The sequence below is a fragment of the Diabrotica undecimpunctata genome, chromosome 3 (genome assembly GCF_040954645.1).
Source record: "Diabrotica undecimpunctata isolate CICGRU chromosome 3, icDiaUnde3, whole genome shotgun sequence".
Lineage (NCBI taxonomy): Eukaryota > Metazoa > Arthropoda > Insecta > Coleoptera > Chrysomelidae > Diabrotica > Diabrotica undecimpunctata.
In genome coordinates this window covers 7,362,635-7,382,329 of record NC_092805.1, presented here as the reverse complement: position 1 = coordinate 7,382,329, position 19,695 = coordinate 7,362,635, and the positions used below count along the sequence as shown (strand labels likewise).

The 19,695-nt window shown below is 34.2% G+C and overlaps 1 protein-coding gene across 2 annotated transcripts in view; it reads left to right on the top strand.

The window, feature by feature from the left end:
* The window catches only part of yellow-b (L-dopachrome tautomerase yellow-b), a 105,792-nt gene that overhangs the window by 71,613 nt on the left and 14,484 nt on the right, over window positions 1–19,695 (top strand). Inside the window, exon 1 of one of the 2 annotated variants that reach the window (XM_072525224.1) lies at window positions 3,184–3,377. The exons of the other annotated variant lie outside the window; for it this stretch is intronic. The gene's annotated coding sequence lies outside the window, so the exon portion shown is untranslated. Of the gene's footprint in view, window positions 1–3,183; window positions 3,378–19,695 lie in introns of those variants that run through there. 2 annotated transcript variants of the gene reach the window in all.

Sequence of the window (19,695 nt, the reverse complement as noted above, 5' to 3'; positions counted from 1 at the left end):
ATATATATATATATATATATATATATATATATATATATATATATATATACCGAAACGTTTGCGAACGGCCACTCTTGTTTTCGTTCATCGAGAACTTCAGTCATCTTCACGCATCACATCCCATGTAAAATATGTTCCAAAAGGAACCTCATGGTTCCCCAACTCAATTAGTGGTCAATGGTCATCTGTACCAATATATTTTCAACCTTCCTTTTTAATCCAGATTTATAAAAATTTGACTTTTCTATTCTGTCCTGCTTTAACGAGTAACTTTTTTATCCAGTTGATTTTTCTTATAAATAAGAGCCATTTTTGTCAAAAGTTGCTTTTTTAATATCTTTAATGTCTTTAAAAATAAAGTTAACTTTCATGCATTTTGTTTAAAATTTTTTTTTTAAATTGTGTTCTTAAGCTCTAAAACAAGTTACTTTTTCTCCTGGCATCACGTTTTGTTATATTTTACATCAACGATAGAATAGAAATAGTATATCATATTATATTGTTTTCTTGTTAACATACTGTGACATTTTCGTAACTTTTTAATGTTTGTATAAATTTAGAAAAAACTCAAACAATGTGTTTTGTACTGTATTTTTATTGTAATTTTTTAATGTATGTTCTAACACCTAAACCTATGCATTTGACATTGTTTGCCATCTTTATATGACTTTACCAATCATTAGAACTGAAGAAGTGTAGGAAAACTGCACGAAACGTTTTCTGTTAAAAGATTGAAATAGTTTTTTCATTTTTTATTTCTCCTTGACCGATATCCTCATTTACAGTGAGATTTTTATCCCACTTGCATTGTGTATTTAAATTCAGATAGTCGTACTCCGGACCTTTCAATATACAGGGTGTTTCAAAAAGGTATGTCATAAATTAAATCACGCATTCGGGGGACAAAAATAAATTGATTGAATCCAACTTACCTTTGTACAAAAGTGTACACAAAAAAAGTTACAACCCTTTGAAGTTACAAACTAAAAATTGTTTTTTTTGCACCATCTCCTAAACTACTTGACATTTTGTAATAAAAATGGACACGTTACTTTCTTGTTCTGAAAGCATTTTTCATACAAAAGAAACAACAAAATCTAAGCGCACAGAAAAATTTTAAGGGGTGTCAGGCCTAAATCCTCCCAAACTTTTGAGTACGTTCAAATCAAAGGAATTTTGTGACATCATTAGTTTAAGACATTATTTTTAAAACTTTTTTGCCTCTTACCACTTCTTCGAAAAACTAGTTTTTTCCATAGTTGGCCATAAAATTACAATTAGTTTCTACGGATACAATAATTACAAACAGTTCCATCTAGTCAATAATTTGAAGCTATCATTTATTGTGTGAACAAGATTAGTATTAAAAATTTCAATATTACAATGGCCAACACATTTCATAAAATGGCAGATATGCATTTAACTTTGGGTAAGTTGGATCAGATTAAATTATAATTTCAATAAACTATCGGGATTATCGTAGGTGAATGTCAAGGAAATAGTGCAGCAGCCGCAAGGCGTTATGCAGTAAAATACCCCAATCGAAACACAATCGATAGACGATTATTTCTGACCATTGATCGTCGTTTACGGGAAACGGGTACATTCCAACCGCAAGTTGCTGGAAATAGTGGTCGTCCAATAATGGATGCAACTGATGAAGACATTTTAGAAATCATTGAAGAAGTCCCTGGAACAAGTACAAGGGTAATAGCTGCTCAACTAAAAGTTCCTCACGTAAGGGTTTGGCGGCGTTTGAAGGATCAGCTGCTTAAACCCTATCACTTAACAACGGTTCAAGAGTTATTGGTTGAAGATTATCCTAAAAGGATTAGATTTTGTGATTTGTTGTTAATGGAAAACAATCAAAATGTTAATTTTATTAGAAATATTTTGTTTACCGACAAGGCTACCTTCAGTAGAAGTGTAATAACAAAATATCATAACGAGCACATTTGGGCCGACTAAAATCTCCACGCCAAAAAAACGACTAATCGCCAAAGGACTTTCAAAGTTAATGTTTGGGTAGGAATTGTGGATAACAATCTAATAGGCCCAGTATTTCTTCCCAACAATTTAAATGGTGATAATTATTTGCAGTTCTTGGCAAACGATTTACAAGAGTATTTGGAAGAAGTGAAGATTGCAATAAGGCAAAATATGTGGTTTCTACAAGATGGCGCTCCACCGCATTAAAGTATTGAAGTCCGGGAATACCTTCACAGGCAGTATTCTAGTCGGTGCATTGGAAGGGGTCGTCGTGACGCACCTATTTATTGGTCACCCAGAAGTCCAGGTCTTAACCCCATGGACTTTTGCTTTTGGGGGTTTATGAAAGAGAAAATTCTGTAACAATAGAGGACGAACAACTATTGAGGATTAGAATAATTAAAGCTAAAAATAATGTGTTGAACTAATGATGCCACAAAATTCATTTGATTTGAACGTACACAAAAGTTTGGGGGGATATAGGGCTGTACACCCCCTTAAAATTTTTCTGTGCGCTTAGATTTTGTTGTTTCTTTTGTATGAAAAATGCTTTCAGAACAAGAAAGTAATGTGTCCATTTTCATTACAAAATGTCAAGTAGTTTAGGAGATAATGCAAAAAAAAATTTAGTTTGTAACTTCAAAGGGCTGTAACTTTCTTTGTGTACACTTTTGTACTAAGGTAAGTTAGATTCAATCAATTTATTTTTATCCCTGGAATGCATGATTTCATTTATGACATACCTTTTTGAAATACCCTGTATATATATATATATATATATATATATATATATATATATATAAATAGTTATACTTATATATATTTATATATATATATATATATATATATATATATATATATATATATATATAGATGATAGCTATATAATTTACACAAGGCGTCACAATTGCTATTAAGAGTCCTTTTTGTCCAGAATTGTAAGCAGATTTATTTTTTCAGTAACTATTGGTAACATTACAAAACAATTATTTGTGAATCATCTCTCATATTATTTATCTTTAAACCTTTACCCAACTTGCGAAATTATACCAACAGAAATACCACGTGTAAAAAAATCTTAAAGTAAGGAATTCCAAATTCTCTTTCATCTGCCCCACTCCGAGTCCCACTCTGTACGCTCAATTATATATTGTTTGTTGGATTTATCAATATATCAAACGATTTTGACCATTCCAAAGTAGTTTCTGTCATCTCTGGTCAGTGCATTGTGTGTGGATGGTGATTGTGGTTTGTGTTTCCTGCTACTTCCTATACATTCAGATATCTGTGTAACCCTTTAAGTTGGATCTTAGTTCGGTGTTTCGGTGAATAGCAGGTGGTTGAGTGAGTGCGAGGCTAATTGGTTATTAAGATAATTATTTATTCAGGTAAAATTATTATTGTTGTATTTGTATGTATTAGCGTATCTTTGTATTTGAAACTTTAATTTAAATTTAATGCATTTATATAAAACTATTGTTTAATATTAATGACATTGAAAAAACAGTTTTAGACGACAATTGGGTTAGTCCTGTTTGTTTTGCAATTGTTATCTTGTTTGTACAATGTTAAACTCATATTTTAGTTTTACATATCCAATGTTTAGAAGTAGAGTTGAAATTTTTTACAGGGACAATTTTTTCACCTATACTTATAGGTAATGTTTAAAGTACATAATAGAGAAGACTAATATTGCCACAATGCTGGTAAATATAATAAATTAATGTTAGCCTTATACATAGACATACGATAGTGATACATTTAAGTTTTTTTGAATTTTTTTCTTTTTCTTACCATCTTTCATCTCGTTTCAACAGACATTAAAGCCTAGGGCTCAAAAGTTTCATTTTTCATTACAATTACTATTTACATTTCTTCTTCTTCTAAGGGTGCCTGTCTGTTCCGAACCTGGCCCTGCATACTCTATCAAATGCTTGTTTAAAATCTATGAACATCTGATGGAGCTCACGATCAAACTCCTAGCATTTTTCCATTATCTGTTTTATTGTGAATATCTGGTCAATGGTGGAGCGGCCCGGTCTAAATCCGCATTGATAATCTCCAACGATTCCTTCTTTGTATATTTTGGTTTTTTTCTAGCAGGATGTTTACAAGGATTTTGTAGGTGGTGTTTAGGAGTGTTATTCCCCGGTAGTTAGTACATTGCTTTTTGTTTCCTTTTTTGTGTATTGGTACAATAACCCCTTCTTTCCATTCATCTGGCATTGTTTCTTCTTGCCAAATGTCTTGAATTAGCTTGTATCTAGAACTGTACAATGCTTCTCCTCCATTTTTTAAGCATTCTGCAGGTATACAATCGCTACCTGGTGTCATATTATTTTTTTAAGTTTTTTAATTGCCTGTATTACTTCTTCGTATGTCGGGTATTGGTCTTCTATGTTAGCTGTATGTACTTCTATGTTTGATGTATTTCTTCTAGATTGGTCGTTCAATAGTTGATAGAACTATTCCTTCCAGGTTTTTAGAATTTCCTTGTCATCAGTGATAAGCTGCCCGTTGTCGTTTTGAAGGAAGTTTCCTGTTCTTGCTTGGTACCTGGTCTTTATATCTGAAACTCCTTTGAAGAACTGTCTCGCTTGTTTGTTCTTTCTTTTTTTTTGCTATATCTCTGATTATTTGTTCCTCATACTCCCTCTTCTTCCTTTTCATTAGTTTTCTTGTCTCTGTTCTGCTTTGTCTATACATTTCATTGTTGTTGTGCAAGGGGTTTTGTAGCATGTTCTTTCTAGCCATATTTCCTGCTGTTATAGAGTTCAGGCATTCATTATCAAACCATTTTTTTGTTGTTTTCTTTTTGTATCCTAGTATTTCATCTGATACGCTTGTCAGAGCTAATTTGATATTTTTTCAAGCTGAGTCTATATTGTTATAGTCTTCTGTCTGTGTTAGAGCGATTTTTATAGCCTTTTGAAATTTCCGGTCTGTCTCCTTATTACGTAGAACTTCGGTATTCCATAATTGTGTTGGTGTATTCTTGTGTGTGTTTTTTTTGACGCTATTCTTGTCCTTATCTTCGCTTTTACCAGAAAATGATCCGTGTCTCCATCAGCTCATGTTAGGCTTCTTACATCTATATAGTTAATACCCCTCCTGGCATCTATTAGAACATGATCGATCTGATTTCTTGTGACGCCGTCGTTGGAGACCTATATTTGTTTATGCATTTTCTTGTGTTCGAACATTGTCGATTTTATTAGTAGGTTGTGGGACGCTGCAAAGTCTATTAACCTTGTTCCATTATCGTTGCTGACATCGTGAAGACTATGGTTACCTATTGTTGGTTTGTACGCTGCTTCCTTCCCAATCTTTGCATTGAAATTCCCTAAGATAATATCCATGTCTTGTTTGGGTAGATTATTCATCAGTTTCCCTAGTTTCTCATAAAAGTTATCTTTTACATGCTCTTCCTTTTCCTCAGTCGGTGCATGGGTAGCAACTAGGGAATAGTTATGTAGTTGTCCTTTGAGTCTGAGATAACAGAGTCTTTCATTAACGGGTTTGAAAGTTCTGACACCACAAGACTTTCCCTGACTATAAAACCAGTGCCGAATTGATGTTCCCGTTTGCTTCCGCTAAAAAATATTACTGATTTATTAGTTTTTAGTGTACCTTCTCCAGTCCACCTAATCTCTTGTAAAGCAGTTATGTCCATGTTTTTGGATTCAAGTTATTTGACCACCTAAGTTAGGGCTCCAGGCCGATATAGGCTTAGTACGTTCCAGGTTCCTATATTCATTGTCCTTTGCCATCGCTTTTGTCGTCTTAAAAGATCCGTCCTTATCCGAGGCATGTGCTTCGTTTTCATAACTATGTTTTTTTTACAAGGAATAGTTAGTCCCTTGCTTAACCCTCCTCCTTTCTCATCCTGGACTTGGGACCAGGCAACGGCGGAGTTAACCTCTGATTTATCACCACTTGTAAAATTTTAGTTGTAAGTTTTAGCGTAGTATTTAACAAGTTTATACCTCTGTAGTTTCCTGGCTGTTTTTTATCTCCTTTTTTGAATAGTAGAATTAGTTCGCTCGTTCTCCATTCTTTCGGTATTTTATTGTGTTTTATAATTTTATTAATCAATGTTGTTAATTGTTTTGTCATTGCTGCTCCACAATATTTCAATAACTCGTTTGGTATCCCGTCTTTACCTGCTGCTTTCTTGTCCTTCAGGTTTTCAAGCATTATTCGAACTTCCTGTACTTGCTTCGCCTTGAGAATGACTTATTTTTATTTATATTTCTTTCACCAAGAACTTTCTTGGCCGAGGCTAAGATATTAGACTTAATTTTTGCCCAGCTTTCTTCGACTCCATCACTTTCTATGATATATGTATTTTTGCATTTTTCGGTTATTTTTTTTTGGAATAGGTATCTTGTGGAGTCATCCTGTAAGCTTTCGACTTTTATCTTTGTGGTGTATTCTGGTGTTTTGTTATCACATGTTGGTGGTGTTTTTACTCGTATTTTGCCTAATAACAATTTATGATCGAGTCCTATTTCTGCTGATGTTAGTGCTCTTACATCCAAGATTTGAGAGGGCTGTAACTCTCTATTCAACAGAATATAGTCTATCATAGATCTTTTTCGTCTACTGTTTTCAAAAGTGTATTTGTATTGTTCGTTGTGAGGAAAAAATGTATTATTAATACGTATCGCGTTTATGCTGCAGAGGTCCGTCAGAAGGTCTCCGTTTTCATTTCTGCTATTTTCGTTATATCGCTGTTTTATTCCTGAAACTATATCATTACCAACACGGGCGTTGAGATTATCTACACTGATTATATATTCATCATTTGAGGTCTCGTTTATTACAGTCTGAAGGTGTTCGTAGAAATTTTCCCTTGTGGTGGTATCTCTGTAATTCTCTGGGGTTTGACATTCAGAGGTTTGACATCCAGTTTAACTTTACTTTTACACTTAATATTCTTTCAGAGGTATATTTACATTCTTGTACTTGGTGTAAAATTTTTCTGTGTACTAACAGGGCGACTCCTTCTTTGGCTCTGGTTTCTTTCGCAACGCAACTGTAAATCATCAGATAGTCATCTAGCATAATTTGGCCATTTCCTTTTTTCTTCGTCTCTTGTAGTGCATATATATGTCTATATTTTTTTACAAGCTCTTTTGTAATTTCCTGCTCTCTTGTATTTAGAGACTTTCCGTTCCAAGTACCGATGTGAAGTACAGTTCTCGTTTTCCATAAATTCGTTGTTCTCTTTCTCGCGTTAGTCGTCGTAATGCAATTATTCCTGTTCCGAGGCATAATCCTGTTTCTATGAGCTGTATGGTTTTAAAGTCTATTAGTAGGGTGCTAACCTAGCTGTAGACCTTCTGTAGACCTCCTCCTCCTTTATCCGAGCTTAGGACCTGCAACAATTTTGTCGAGCTACTTGATCCTCCCAACAAAACTGCAGGCGGAGTTCATTTTTATTGTAACAAGCGGAAATCAAAACGTCAAATAAGACTTACTTTAAATTAAAATCGTGGTTAACTGCCATGAAATACAGTAGATATTTTCCTCTTATTCTTTTTTGTATATATAACGCCATTCTTGGAATGAAAAAATTACCGTTTTACTTTTTGTTCATGTTTTTTGTGGGAGTGTCCAGTTGTTAACCACTAAATTTGTAAAATATTTCTCATTGCCTGAATTTTGTAAGTAATTCAATAAACTTACTTTTCTTGTTAATTGAAAGTAGCTTTCGTGCCTTTGGGTTTTTACAGTCCGCACATTGTTAACGATTCTGTGAAGTATGTGTTAGTGTTTACAGAACGGTTATAATTTTATTAAAATATCAGAGACCTGTGGTAAAGTTCTATAAACAATTCATATTGTCCGATAATTAACAATTTAAATAATTGTAATTAATAATTATATTTCGCCACTTTATGTGTCATTTTAGATATCATTTGCATTTAACTTATCAAAACATAATGCGTATAAATTATTCAAATCAATTATCAAGTTTTTGGTTTTAACTAAAAAATATTGTTTCATATTTAAAAGATAAGCATATAAAAATAAACCTTTAATAGATAAAGAAAGACATCTAAATAAGTACAATGATCTTCAATGGAAAACTACGAGGAATGCATTGGAATAAATTATGGTCTTCCATTAATTTGTTTATCTAATAACCTCGGAAATTACATAATATTCGGACTACTATCTAGGTCTTGGAACAATTCAAATATGATAAAGAAGACAAAGAATTTAATACTACTCAGAGAAAAAGTATTTAAAGTGTGTTTGCCACAAGAAGAAAGTGTAAAAGGTATTTACCAAAGATGCTTACCTATTGTAAGTTCTCACTGATTACTTCGTTTCTTATTCTATCGTCTTTTTAGTATTAATCCAGTCAATTTAGACATAAAAATAGTGGTCAAATAACAAAAATTCCCGGAGAGCCAAATACTGGTGGAGAGCTGGGGTTTACCATTACAAATAAAGTTTTAAATATCCCCATCGATCGTATTGTGCTACAAAAGTTATTTAAGGTCAAAGGTCAAAATTTGAGTTTTTTTCGATTTTTCTCGAAAACAGTAAGTTTTATCAAAAAAATATTAAACCAAATTTGTAGACCTTAAGATCCTCTACAAAAATGGTCGTTATGACTTTTTCCTTAGAGTTACCATTCCTGAGGTATCGTGAATAACAAAATAATAATCTACAGTAAAATATATTTAGCCTACATTATTAAAAAAGGGAGGCCTACATTCTTGGGAGGGACAACGCTTGAAACATACTGATAGGCCCAAATATCTTGGAGTAGTACTAGACCGGTCACTAACGTATAAATTCCACTGTCAGAGCACAAGAAAAAAGGTTTCTACGAGAAACAACCTTCTCCGGAAACTTGAAGGGAGCAAGTGGGGTGCAAACCCCCAGGTCTTGAAGACAACAGCTGAGGCCTTATGTTTCTCAACAGGGGAATATGCTTGTCCCGTCTGGGGTAGATCTAGACACGCCCAACAAGTCACCACGGCGTTAAATGAAACATGCAGAATAATTACCGGTTGTATGAAGCCTACCCCCTAACCCTACTGTACCGGGTAGCTGGATTCTCATCACCAGATGACCGCAGATGCGTCTCACAATATGTGGAGAAGTTCAGGCAAACTTTCGATGAAAGGCACCAATTATACGGGTTTGAAGAACCACCAGGAATCAGCCGACTTAAATCAAGGAAAAGGTTAATGAGAAATGTCAGCGTCGAACCACCCGAACTGTTCCCCCTACATCCAGAACGACCTAATGGAATGAACCTGGACTGGAGAACCTGGCGGACACTGAATCGCATACGCACAGGTGTTGCCCCTGTAAAACAGAACCTCATTAAATGGGGCATCAAGACAGACAGCGACGCACTTTGTGAATGTGGGGAAATACAGAACGTGGAGCACCTGAGAGTATGCAGACTTTGCCCATCACAGTGCACCCTCGATGATTTATGGCTTGCAAATACAAAGGGTGTAGACGTAGCCCGATATTGGGCAGAAAAACTGTAGTCTTATCCAGACACGAAAAAGTAAAGTACCGAAAAAAGTCTGTTTCCTTTTCAGTTTCCACAGAACTGACCTGACCTTGTCCTGAAGACGCATAGAATCTTCTACAGCACTTATATCGTCTTCCTGGTGGATGAAGAATCGAGTACTTTTGCCCTCGACCCCTCGAGCATCCAATGCCTGCTGAGGGGTCGGAGCTAATTCTGGCTCTACTTCCACTTGCGGCTCATTGTTTTCTTTTTCTTCTACACGAACTGCTTGTAGGATGTCCTAGTCAGAAAGTCCAGATCTTGTAGCTAAATTTTCATCATCTTCTTCAAAATCTGTTAGCTCTTCCGGTCCGTAGGTGATAGTAAGTTCAAACTGTCTAGCCCAAACATCTAATGGCAGGTCATCTTCATCATCACTCAATATTTGATCTTCCAGCCATCCTGCATGTCTAAAAGAATGTTTTATTGTATTGCTCGTCACCTCGTCCCAGGATTTACTAATCATTAAGATGGCGTCAGGAATGTTTAGCTTAAGATCGCCATTTTTCTCAACCAATTCCATCAAAAGTCTTCTCCTGTAATGGCTTTTTAAATTATTGATGACACTTTGGTCCATATACTGAAGGACACTCGTTGTGTTTGCTGACAGAAAACAAGGTTCAATGTTTTGAAGGTCGCACAGTACAGGATGAGCAGGACAATTGTCTACAAACAGAAGAAGTTTTTCCCTTTAAGCTCGATATCCCATTTTCTTATCGCTTCTTTAAAAATTTACGAAGTCATCCACGCACTCTTGTTTGCTTTATAGATCACCGGTAGATTTTTTATGTTTTTAAAGCAATGTAGGCTTTTCGGCTTCCCTATCACTAACAATTTTCGCTTCACCGAACCTGTCATGTTAGCGACCACCAAAACTGGACGGCATTCCTTAGAGAGCTTTCCACCAACGCATTTTTCCGATCTAAATTTTAAAGTACTGTTTGGTGACATTATAAAAAACAATCTAGTCTCATCACCATTGAAAATGTCGTCTGATGCATATCGTGTCTTCAGTCCAGTCCACACGTTTTCTAGCCAATTATCAGTTACGTTTTTGTTAACATCGCGAACCTCTCCGCTAATTTGTCCGTAGTTGATCTTGTGCCGTAGCTTCCTTCCACTTGCTCAGCCAACCCTCAGAAAAAAACCCTGTTTTTTATGTTTTTTAATACGTTTTCAATAATAATAATGATTCTTTAGCCTTAAAACTGGCATTTTCTTATGTAAAATTTAATTATAAAACTTTTATGCCCAATACAAAATTATTCTAAAACCAATAGTTCTTGAGATATATGCAAAAAAGAAAGAGAAATATCAAATTTTTTGAGTTTCTTTCATATTTTGATTATTAAAAAGTTAAGCTAACATTTTACAATTCACGCATAGTAAAATTTTATTTGTAGTTATATTTTGGAGCGATTTATGCAAAAAATTGCGATCATATTCTACACATTCAAAAACATTTATTTTAAACAGATAGCACCTGGACTATACAGGAAAACGGGTATTTAATAGGTACCTAATTAAAATAATATAGTAATAATACTTATTTATGAGTTTATTTTAATTGTTATACGGAAATAGAAAAAAAATAAAACTAGTTTCTAAGAATATTTGTTTACTATCTACAACACATAACTACTAATAGTAAATATGTGCATTCTTAGAAATTAATTACAAACGATAAGTACAAAAATATTTATTCGGATGACATTTTATCTACAAATAAACAAATAGTTATTGATTAGTTGTGAATAGTATAAAAGGTATTCGAATAAAGATAACTAGGTAAATTATCTTACATTAAGTGACACATGAAAACATTAAAAAGTTGCAGTTGCATTCATACTACGTCAGTTCTGTAATTCATTAAAATTTATTATCAAAGAAAAAATGTTACTAATGTCTAGAGCCTGACCCACTACTCTGAGCCGCGTAATGTAGGTTGCCTATTATGAATTTGGATCGGGGAAATTACTGACAGACTTACGCATGACGTCCGACATCGGATAATCATTTTTGACTAAAATAGATGTTTATAATTATTTTTCTTTCAAAACGAATTGTCATTACAACAAGCAATTTTAGTTCTACCATATAATGATTTAATGACTCCCTTTTAAACATTTATGTTGTGATTTGATTTATAATTTAGATATATGTTCATATGTGTTGGTTTTTTTATACATGAGTCCCATATCCACTATTTTCCTTTGAGATTAAAACATCCAAAAAAGGCAACGATTAATTTTATTTCTTTTCCATTGTAAGTTTTATTGACTCCTCTTTTATAGCTTTTATCTATATTAATCAGAAGTGTGTCCAACAGATCATCTACATATTTCCAACGTATTGTGGGCTTTAAATTTTGATTAGGAATATTTGTTTTGAAATCTTCCATCAATATATTAGCTAATAATGGATTTAAAGCACAGCCTAAAAATTTTGTTTATAGGAATCATTGTTTAGATGAAAATAAGTGTTGTCAGTAGATAATGTCAATAGTTCCGTTATAGCTGACACATTTAATTTGGTTCTAGTTGTTAATCTATCATTTTGTAATTTGGTCCTAAATTGTTTTCAAAGTTTCATCTAATGGTACATTTATATATAGACTATTTATTTGTATAAAAACTTACTTAGAAAATATTACATATTATACAAATCAATGTACCAAATTATAATAACATTTAAAAAAATATAGATAATTTTTTCGAGTTTTATTCGAGAATCACAAAGCAGTTTTTTTATTTTTTCGAAAGATTTTCTGGCCTGTTCTATTCTCGATTATTTCTAGATCAGGATTTAGGCTGCTATCGATCCAACATCCCAGGTACTTAAATCTATTGACCTGTTCTAAAATGTGCCCATTTGGTTTTCACTTTGGTTTTTTTAATGTTTATTTTCATACCAAATTGCTCACAGGTCGAGTTGGTCTTGTCGATGAGTCGTTGTAGACCTAAGTTGGAATCCGCAATTAACACTGTATCATCGGCGTATCTGATACTGTTGATATTTACGCCATTCACATTGACTCCATCCTTGGAATCCTCCAATGCTTCTTTAAATAGAAACTCGGAGTAAAGATTAAACAGCAGAGGCGACAGAACACATCCTTGTCTAACTCCCCTCCTAATTTCTACTTCTGCGGATGTGGAACCTTCGATCCTAACTCTGGCGTTTTGGTTCCAGTACAAGTTTTTTAAGAATTTGATGTCTTTTCCATCTAAACCGACTTCTTGCAAATGTTCTAATAGTAGGTCGTGTCTTACTCTATCAAATGCTTTTTCGAAGTCTATAAAGCATATAAATATATCTTTCTGTTGGTCGTAGCATTTTTGGGCGAGAACTAGTAAACTGGGCTCTGAATCCAAACTGATCGTCTCCGATGATTGTTTCGCACTTTCTATAGATACGATTATGTACGATTTTTAGTAGGACTTTTACTGCATGACTCATAAGGCTTATCAGACGGAACCCATTGCAGTGTTGTGGGTTACCCACCGCTAAGATATTAATATGTGATCAATTTAAATACATTTATTAGTACCGGGTATCATCCAGGTTACTTTATGAATATTTTTATGAGGGAAACACGTACTAACAACTCTTAATTTGTTTACCATTGCCAACTGTGCCACTCTTATACCGTTGTTGCTGGTAATATCATGTAAACTATGCTTACCAAAGGATTCTGCATATATTGGCTCTTTTCCCAGCTTCGCGTTCATATTACCCAGGACTATAACTGCATCTCTCTTCTGTGCGTTTTCATATTCTACTTGTAGTTGTTCATATAATTGATCGGTTACTAATTGATCTGCTGCTTCTGTTGGGGCATGGATATTAATAATTGTAATATTATGAAATTTTCCCCTTAGACGTATTTTGCATATTATTTCATTAACTGGAGTGAAACCCAATACTGACCTGCGGCATTTATGGTTTATCATAAAATCCACTCCAAAGTCTTTTTGTCTTTCTGCTCCACAGTAGTACGTACAGTATTCTTTTTTATTTATGCAACGATGCCCTTTAAATCTGATTTTTTGGTGGGCTGCTATGTCTTCTGCGTACTTAATAGTTCCTGTGCAATACTTTGCATTTTGCCTGGCTGCAGCATGGTTTGGACATTCCAGGTTCCCAGTCGCAAATCCATCATTAAGTCCTTATTCCGTAGCTTAGGTCGTTGTCCATCCGTTTAGTTCATTGGTTGTAGCATTCGTGATAGCTGAGTTTAAGGTGAACAGGTTATCGGCCTATTGCACCCGAGTCCAGTGCCAGGGTTTCTGGCTATGGCTTCTGAACAAGCTATGCTTTCTCCCTTCCTCGTCCGTCTTGACCCTACCTTCCATTGGAGTTGGTTACCCAATCTCCAATAAGGTTGCTCAGATTTACCGGGGTTCACCCGTGTGATCAAGATCACACTTCTTGGAGATGAGGATAGGAATTAAGTAGGAGAGGCTATAGGTGTTATCTGGAAGCAACACCTTGTATTGCGCCTCACCGCTCCTTTGAACCCCATTGGTCTTACACTGGCTTTATAAATTTTTGATTTCTCAGTGTTAATGTGTCTGTTTCGCCATATAGTGTTATTAAGGCATCCTGACAGTCTATTTGCTTTTTGTACTTTATCTCTCACTTCTTTGTCCAGGTCTCCTGGATCACCTGGACAATCTACAGATATTTGCATGAAATATGCAAAATATGCAATATATACATTTTGGATATTTGCCTAAGTCTAGTAATACAGTTTAGATACTATTTAAAATGCCTAGGTTCTTCTTCTCCTGACGCTTTAATCCTTTGTGAGTTTTGGTCTGCTCAACAATGTCCTTCCATTCTAGCCTTTCGGTTAGTTTTAGATTTATCTTTTATCTTATTGTTTCAAATAAATTGCAATTGTACAGCTTGGGAAAAACATGACAATACAAAAAAGCACAAGTAAAACATTTTTTTTAACCAAATATCTTTAATATTCGTTGAAATTTCGTTAAAAATGAGACATAAAATATTATAAAGTGGTAAAAATTCAAATCACGACTACTAAAACACTAAAACTCATACTAAAGATAAATGAATCAAAAATTAATTACTATTTAAATGGGAATAAGCCACAATTAAAGGTTAAAATACGTTTATTGACGTTTCAATTTCCACTTCGGAAATCGTTCTCAAAATACAAACATTAGTAAATAATTTAAACGTCAATAAACGTATTTTAACCTTTAATTGTGTCTTATTCCCATTTAAATAGTAATTAATTTAAAATGCCACAAGAAAATAGCTTTAGAATGAATCAAAAAGTTAAACAAAATTCATTTATCTCTATTCTAATAATATATAAAGACATTCCACAAGATTTTATTGTGGTCACTTATCAATCTTCACTTTAAAAATTTCAAAATTATAGCTTTAGATAACACTAGAGTGGTATACAATGATCGTTCTATTGTAAAATGTAACATAATGCAACGCTATTCCTAAAACAAGTAATAATTTTGTAGTATTATGACTGATACAGAACATAGTGCATTGTGTATGAATGGATTTTGATTCAAATTTATAGACTTTGCAAACTTTTTAAACTTCATTTTCCCTTATCCAAAGTGTTATAAGAATTCCTGCATCAAGAAATGAACGCACCAATTATAGGTAATGATAATAAAAATGTTATGTAAAAAATCATGACATATGGGGCCGAAAATTGGATCATAAACAAGAAAAACAGCAGTAAGATAATAGCAACAGAGATGGAATGCCTGCGAAGATGCTGCAGAGTAACAAGAATGGATAGGAGAAGTAATGACGAAATAAAGCTAAGAACATCAATAGAAACAGACATACTAACATATATAGAACAAAAAAGACTAAAGTGGTATGGACATGTAAGAAGAGCTAGCGACAGCAGATGGATAAAAAGAATAACCGAATGGAGCCCCATAGGAAGGAGGAAAAGAGGACGACCCCGAAAATCCTGGAGGAACGAAGTAGACGACGCCATGAGTAAGAGAGGACTAAACGATGGAGAATGGAACAACAGAGAGAGATGGAAACGGTTGAGCGAGGGAAGGCAGTGAATACTGTAGAATCCCTAAATATATATATATATATATATATAAAAAATCATATAAAATTACTTGTCCTACCTTAGCGTTCGTGTGTGTTCATAATAACTTATTAAAGTTATTATAAAAAATGTTTATAAGCTAAAAAGACGGTTGTTTTTAATGCTTTTAAAGTTATTAACATTTATAACTTACTGCAACAACAAAGTTTTTTGCAATTATCTCTATCTTAGAAACTAAAACTAAAAAAAAATTAAGATCTTCAACTTTTATTTGAACTATTTTTCTCTAAAATGTATAAGACTGTTTTCTATGCAAAAAATATTTTTTGTTAATTTTTATGATCGTTTAAAAAAACAAAGCAAAACCAGCTGTATGTCTTGAAGGATTTGTCATCAACTATCCCTGATAGAACCTTCAAAAACCTGTTTAAGATTTTTTCAACTTTTTGTCTTATAAAGCGTTATATTTTCTTCTGTAGTGATCATTCCTAATTCTTCTGAGAAGATCAAGAGAATAGTGGAAGTTTCAAAGGGTGTCAAGTGCCAAAACTTTTGATTTTGAGTTATTGTCATAGAAAGGTGGTATGTGCCATGCTATCGCCATCGTCCTAACAAATGCGCTAAGTGCCATTCCTAATACTAAACTTTGAATAAGGACTGTAAGATGGCGCCTGTGGTATGTGTCTTGCCTGTTGCTTTACAAAGGAGTTATGTGTCAGACTGACAAATTCATTAATATTAATTTTATTGTGAAAAAACAGTTTGCTGCAATGAGTGAAGTGAAAACTCGAAGAAGTAATGGCAGCAACTCGGCAGCTTTGGCAAGAAACAAACATAACTTAGGAAGGCTAGCAAAGCATATACAACTAGAAAACGTAAAGATATAGCAGCAAAACCGTTGCCAACATAGGAAGTTTGTAACAGAACCTATCATGTCGCACTCTGTCTTACTTTATATATTTTTTATTCTTAGATGATTTGTAAGTGCAAATTTAATTGTGCAACTATCAGTTATTGTTGGAGAAAATCCTTGTTTGAATAGAGAACACCAAAACTCAAGCTGCCGGTGCAAAGTGCAAGGAGGCGCCGACATGGTACCTATGAGGTTCCGGAAGATAGTAGTCGTCAAGCTACAGTAACCTACACCCTACCCAATGAAAATGGAGCCTTTGCTCAAGTGTGGAAAAATACATTTATGAATACCTTTGCAGTAACAAAGAAAAAGCTGGAAGTTCTTATAAATAAAAAGGAACTTGGCGAAACTTCTTTCTCAGATAATGGGACGTCTCATAAAAAATTGCTATAGTCTGAAGATAATCAATGTGCTTTGTTTGTGCAATTGTTTGTTTTGTAAGTGAAAGTCGACATTTGTCTCAATACCTAAGAAACATCGTCCAAAGACATGCGGTAATTATCGGACAATAAGTCTGATGAGTCACGTTTTGAAGATCTTCCTGCGAGTAATACGCAGCAGAATTTACACGCTGTTAGAGGACAGAATTAGCAATACTCAATTTGGGTTTAGGAGTGGCTTGGGTACAAGAGAAGCCTTGTTTAGTATACAGGTGCTAGTACAGAGATGCAGAGATATAAATCAAAATGTGTACATTTGTGCAATCGATTTGGAAAAGGCTTTTGACAAAGTCCGACATAACAAAATGCTAGAAATATTGGCAACAGCTGGATTGGACGATAAAGATCTACGAATAATTACAAATCTATACTGGCATCAAGTGACAAGAATAAAGGTTGAACAAAAACTGTCGGATGAAATAAATATAAAAAGAAGAGTGAGACAAGGCTGTATATTGTCGCCTTTACTTTTTAACTTATATTCGGAGGAAATATTTAAGTAAGCCTTAATTGTGAATGGAGCAACCGTCAACAATATTAGATATGCCGACGATACCTTAGTGCTTGCTAATTGCGGAGAAGACCTTCAAACTCTAATGAACAAAATAAAACAGACTTGTGATCAGTATGGATTAAAACTCAACGTTAAGAAAACTAAATATATGATAGCAAACAAAATTATATACAGGTTGACGGTATAAAAGTCGGAGATGCCACACTGGACAGAGTAGAGAAACTTGTGTATTTCGGCAGTAATATCAATGAGAGCTGGGATCCAACTGCAGAAATTAAAAGCCAAATGCCTTTGTAAAAATGAGAAACGTACTTTGCAGTCACGATCTTAGCATTGACCTTAGAGTTCGAATGACATTTTGCTACATCTTTCCTGTCCTGCTGTATGGAGTGGAAGCGTGGACTCTAACTGAGGCTATCCTTAGACGCTTGACAGCCTTTGAGATGTGGGTATACAGACGACTACTGAAATAAGCTGGTTCGACAGAGTTAGAAATGAGGAGGTCCTTAGACGGCTGAACCAAACAATACAACTGGTCAATATAATAAAGAAACGCAAGCTGGAATACTTCGGTCACATTATGAGACACCCTGAAAAATATGATCTTTTACATCTGATCATTCAGGGAAAGATCCAAGGTAATCGTGATCCTGGTAGAAGAAGAACATCATGGCTGAAAAATCTAAGGCAATGGTATGGAAAATCAACTACATCGTTATTTAGAGCTGCTGTCAATAAAGTCACGATAGCGAATATGGTAGCCAACATGATATCCAACGATTGATAACGGTCATGAAACTAGAAGAAGAAGAATCAATACAGTATAAACAAATTTTGACAATCAATCAAAATGTGAGCTAGAACTTCACCAAAGAAAAGCCTAAAAGGCAAGAAAACTACCCAAGCAAGATACAATAGATTCACTACAACCTGGTAGCAAGATTTGCTGCTTATCCATGGATCTGGAACAGGTTATGTTTGTGCCAACGTTAGTTCACTCAGATATGTTCTACTTGTCACAGCTTTGCTATTTCAACTTTGGAATGCATGTAGGGGACACAAATAATGCCTCCATGTTCCTGTGACACGAAGGATTCTCGGGACGTGGCGCAAAACGAATGCATCGTGCCTGCTACGTTTCTTAAATAGTGGTTTTACTAACAAGAAGGACATTATTATTTGGAGCGACAACTGTGGTGGGCAAAATAAAAATAAATTTATTTTGTTTGTGTTGATGTTTTTGGTTTCTGATGGCGTATACGATTCTATAGAGCAAAGAGTTTTGGTAAGCGGTCACAATTGCATGCCTTGTGACAGGAATTTTATCCTAATAGAAAAACGGAAACAAACTATGAAAGCACTCGTGTCGGAGGATTTGATGAACATTATTACCTCCGCAAGATACACTCCACCTATCGATGTCATCGACATGAATAGCTTTGGTTTTTGGAACATCAAATAGACTGCTGAGAAAATGTTAAATACCACTAAGCTACAATTTAGCAAATCAGTTAGGATACGTGCTGAAAAAGAGAATCCTATAAACATCAAAACCACCCATTTATTTTCAGAATTTGAATCATGGCGTGAAACTAACATTTTAAAAAAGAACACGACGCTTAATGATGTGAAAATAATAAATTAGTGATAATGCGAACAAAAAGAAGAGCCTCTAATCAATGATACCACACCTCAACAATCCTCAGCACCAACAGTTCTACAAAAATTTACTAGGAGTAGTTGAAACTGCACAAGAAGACCCTGCTAAAAACATTAACATGCAAAATAATGATATATCCGTCCCGTTACTGAAGAAAAGTAGGTAGGCACTTAGCATCTTCCTATTAAAAAAAAATTTCTTCGTTTTATTTCTTCTTAATATTATTATACTTTTACATTAGGTTTTCCGTTTTGTTATATACAAATTTTTTGTATAAATAAACAAACGAAATTAATCCTTCTTGTGTTTTCTTAACGTTTTTACTACATATCTCAAAATGTTCTTTTTTGCACTTCGCTCATTTGAAACTTCCACTCTTCAAGTGATTCATTTCATATTGTTTCGTAGTTTGGTCTTATCTCTGTGTATTGTTTTAGTTTATCTGTTTATCTTGAGTGAAAATCTTCCATAATAGAATTAATCCCACACAAACAATCAGAATTTCTTATAGAGAGAAAGAAGCAGAGGAAGTCTATAAAATTACTTTATATTATTGATTT